The sequence below is a fragment of the Sinocyclocheilus rhinocerous genome, unplaced genomic scaffold (genome assembly GCF_001515625.1).
Source record: "Sinocyclocheilus rhinocerous isolate Xijiao unplaced genomic scaffold, SAMN03320098_v1.1 scaffold185, whole genome shotgun sequence".
In the NCBI taxonomy this organism is placed as follows: Eukaryota; Metazoa; Chordata; class Actinopteri; order Cypriniformes; family Cyprinidae; genus Sinocyclocheilus; species Sinocyclocheilus rhinocerous.
Genome location: NW_015662163.1, coordinates 2661795 through 2666656, shown reverse-complemented (window position 1 = coordinate 2666656; position 4862 = coordinate 2661795). Strand labels below are relative to the sequence as shown.

The 4862-nt window shown below is 35.7% G+C and overlaps 1 protein-coding gene across 1 annotated transcript in view; it reads right to left on the bottom strand.

Annotated features, from left to right (window-relative positions):
- LOC107727572 (protein FAM184A-like) overlaps nt 1-4862 on the bottom strand; it is a 159382-nt gene that overhangs the window by 20452 nt on the left and 134068 nt on the right. The window lies entirely within an intron of this gene.

Here is a 4862-nt window from a genome sequence, read left to right as displayed (position 1 = left end):
TCTGTCTGTTTATCCATCCATCCATCCATCCATCCATCTATCTATCTATCTATCTACTCTGTTTATCCATCCACCCATCCATCCACCCATCCATCCATCCATCCATCCATCCACCCAGCCATCCGTCTATCTATCTATCTATCTATCTATCTATCTATCTATCATCTATTTCTCTCTGTCTGTGTCCATCCATCAATCTGGAAAAGTCATGAAAAACAAAATTATGACTTCTTATGGAAAAAATAAATAATTATTAGTTGACCTCATGTAAAAGCTAAAACTATAAATAAGAAATGACCCCTTTAAACAGATTCATAATAGCAGTTCACTGAATGGGCCTTTCTGAGTAAATAAACACCATTCTCATCAAGCCTATTTATCCATTTAAAGTGACAGCAGCAAAACAGCGCATGCAGCCTGCAGAGTGCACTCGAGCGGTTACAGTAGAGCAGCCCATGCTCCGCACACGAGGATCACCGCACACATGAAATATTCATGAGACTTAAATAGGTTGAAATTTAAAACTGGTTGGAGGACTCGGTTTGGGGAAGCTCAGCTGTCATAATAATTAATTGCACAGAGGACAGGACTGTCATTTCAATAGAATTGTGTTATGTTTAATTAGCTGGCTGTGTATCACTACTCCTCAGGGACACCTGGAGATGGCACGCTTAAAAAATGCTGAGGGATACAAGTTGTGACTGCTTCACACGAGACCTCATTCTGTTCAGTCACAAACTGACTGCTTCTCACACTAAAAATACTCACATGAGGCAAATGTTCAAAATAGCTCACCCTGAAATCATTTACGCACTCTCATGTCATTCAAAAACCTGTATGAGTAATTCTTTTGTGGAACACAACAGGTTATCTTTCCCACACAATGTAAGTGAATGGAGCTGTCAAGATCCAAAAATGACGAAAAAGACAAAAATACACAATGAAAATAGCATAAAAATGGGCCTAAATGACTTGTGCACCACATAACCAAGTTTTCTGAAGTCATAAAATAACTATATAGTACGACTGTGTTGTACAATTCCTGAACAAATGGCTGGTTCCTTTTAGTCAATTAAGCCTGTAAATTGACTAATAAAAATGAACTCACTTATTATTCAAATGATCTAATTTTGGCAGTGAAAATGAATTTTGTTTTCCTTAAAAAGTACCAAAAGAATCGTTAATGGAACTCTTAAGAGACTGAGTAATCAATAAGAGGAATCAAAACCACTAGGAATGAGAATTATAAAGTATTTAAGGGTTCTGATTATGAAAAACAGACCGATATTTACTCATTTGTGCTTCAGTATGAACAAACTCGTTGCATCAAGATCAGCTGCCAGACACAAGACAACTAAAGACATTTGTCATTGAATAATGCCTTAAATTGGTTTAAATGTCACACAAAGTTATCATATGATTTCAGAATACCTGGAATACAGAACATGGACTACTTTTATGGTACGTTTTTGGTCATTTTTGGATCTTAAAAAGAGTTGCATGAATATCTACCCTTTTATTTTAGTGAAGAAAGTAAGTCATACAAATCTGGAACTACAAAGGGAATTAATAAATGATAGAATCTTCATTTTTGGGTGAACAATTCCTTTAAGATCAGTCCTTCATACCCTTTGTCTCATGAACACACAAAAGAATCGTTTCCACAGATGGATTTGATAAATGATTCATTAAAAACACTAGGATTTAAATGAACCTCAGATATTTTGCACTTTGTTAAACGCAACTCTATCTTTCCCTGGTATTTTGTGGGCCGTGGGGCCTTTCCATGTCATGAAACACACTTCCAGAATCTAAATTATTCATTATCATTCTCAGTTGTGAATACTGAGCGGATTCAGGCAGTCAGATGAACTATTTTTATATGACAAGCTGTTCAATAGCTGGATGTGTTGGTGTTCTCGTTCAAGTAAACCTAAATTAGGTCACCTCTGACAGCAATATCTACAGTCAAAGAGCTCTTCTACAACCCTGCCAGCTTTCTATATTTATATACACACGCACGCATATACACCTACAAACACCTCCTGTTTATGTACGGCTGTCTCAAATTCATCTAAACATGTTTATCATTCAAAGTCTGTAGCTGTAGGATATATAAAAGTGACCATTTTAAGCAAAAATTTGGGTGAAAACAAATAAACTGGGACATTTTCCCCATTCATCTCTATGACAAAAAGTGTCCCAATTTACATGTATTCAACTTAAATAAATTATTCACACATCTAGTGCAATAATATTCAAAAAAAACATCTTTTTTTTTTCATAAACCCCCCATAATCCCATTTAACTAGACACTTTTTACAATGCTCAAATACACTGTAAAAATGATTTTCCCAAGTTGTAAATAGATTAGATTAGGTTTGGTCTTGTACTGTATCGCGTACCTTGTCAGTGTCGTGCGCTTTGATTTAGAGAGCACTGAGGGCAGGCATCAAGGGAGCAAACTAGTGAAACGTTGCATGTGCAAAAGAGAAGGTCCGCACACATCCAAAAACGTATTTTAAATGCTAAATTTAAATTTAAATGTTTTAGTTTTGAAGTGTTGTTGTATGCATTTGTCATTTTTATTTAATTTCTTTTATCTTCTTAAATGTGTGTATATATATAGTATTTATAGAGTTTTAGCTTTTAGTTTTAATTACTTTTTCTTATTTGTAAGTCGCTTTGGATAAAAGCGTCTGCTAAATGACTAAAAGTAAAAGTAAAAGTAAAAGTAAAGATTACTTGTAATCTATTTTCAAGTAGATTTTTCAATAGATTACAAGTATGTAATCTATACATGTATGTTTTAAAAGAAAACACTATTTCAGTCTTTAAAGCGTTTCAGTCAGTAATTAAAATGTCATTTAATTCAATGTATTACTTGCCATTTATTTGTAATTATTTGTGAATTTACTAGAAATTTCTCAGTGAAAATTGTTTTCAGTGTAATAATGTCGCATAAATATTTAAATCAAATCACTGTCATTTTTAGTGCAAACTAACATTGCACAATAACGGCACAAACAAAAGTGTTTAAAACACATTTTACAGTAATCATAGCAGCAATAATTCATTAAATGATGGAGAAGAGCATTATTTACACGCAGCATATGAACAATGTCCCTTGTCAGAGCACAAAATAACCCTAATCCAAACACGAAAAATACACATAAACAGCATGTTTCGTAGCTAAAGGCATCTGCTACTCTTATCTGAGCTGCTTTGACAGGGTCGTCTGTTCTGCTCTGAGTTCTCGCTAGATATATATCTAGATATCTTCTCTGTCTCCCTCCCAGCATCTCTTCAGAAAGACTGTCCTAATCTGTTCCCTCTCCACCAACCCCTCTGAGTCTACAGCACAGTCTGGTGTCCTTTTGTTAGAACTCAAGCTGTTTCATAGCCTCTGTCACCAAATGCATGTAAACAACCAGTCAAAACAGAAGTTACTGAACCTTCATCCTCCAAAATACGTATACTGTATATTAGGGCTGGGTTTTGACACAAATTTCACGATTCGATTCGATTCATTCACAAGCTAGTGATTCGATTCGATATCGATTATTTTGGATATATATCAGGTACAGTACATGCCAAATTTTGCTGTAAAATATACATGATAGTCAGTTGGCACTACATTACTATAACGCCTGTTTCACACATACTCCGTCTTGCAGTGCGTGTGCGTTGCGGGTTTTTTTACGCACCCATGTTAACTGATTAGAGCTTTCACACTGCGGTTGCGGTCCGTCAGTGTGTTCCAGGTGCAGCAGTGCAGCGATCGTTTACACACCGAGTCTATTTTTGCTGTGCTGCACGCGCTGAATTAAAGTGACAACGCTTTGTTCGCGGTAAAAATGAACATGGATTGACACGGAAATTTAGTAATTTCACAATAAATAGATATAATTAAAGTCTATTGGGACGCGATCAAACGACCGTTGAAAACCATTTGAAATTTGTGTCAGCACGTCATAAATAGAACCCGGCAGCAGTTTTCTGTCGGGGATTTGTTGCGCCGCGCCGCTCACGTCCGTAGACACGGTGTAACATTGGTTTTGCTTTGTTTCACAGAACTAATCGTTGCCTGGGTTGCGTACGTATATGTGGGGCGGAGCTATCAAAATAGTGGCAAGACCCTTTTGGGGTAGGGGCGTGTTTGTTTTGGTGATTTCAAATATCAACATTGGCTACCAGAAATCGCTTACTCTGCCTTTAATGATTGCTATCGGGATGTGAAGAGACTTTCAACCAGCATAACAAAAAATGTTTCTAAAGACAATCACCTATTGCACCTTTAATATATAAAATCTAGAAGCCAAATGCATTTAATACGCTGTTTATATTAATTGAGTTTAAACGTGAATATGTCTATGAAAGATTGTGTAACTGTACTGTGATAAAAGAGGATCACAATGCTGAAAAAGCACTTTCAGTATAGGCTAACTAAGTTTGTATTTGAAATCAAAATAATGGATAAATGTTGTGTTTGTGTTAAACAGCCACGGATCAGAGCCACAGAGCGGACCGCAAACGCGTCCTGTGTGAAAGCACAATGAGTCCGTGCTGCTTCTGCACCGCATATGTAACGCACACGGACCGCATACGCACTGCAGATGGAGTATGTGTAAAACAGGCGTAATATTGAAGGTTATAATGGACTTATTTGTTCAAATTACACTTAATGAAGTTTTTAAAATAATAAAGTTACAATTACATAATAATATTTCTACTTCAATTCGTTTTTTTAAATATAAACATAATGGTGTCTGTCATAAAAACTTGGATTTATTCAAACATAAATGAAACATTGAAGAACAGTAACATTTATAATGAATATGTTATATGGTGCATATATTTAG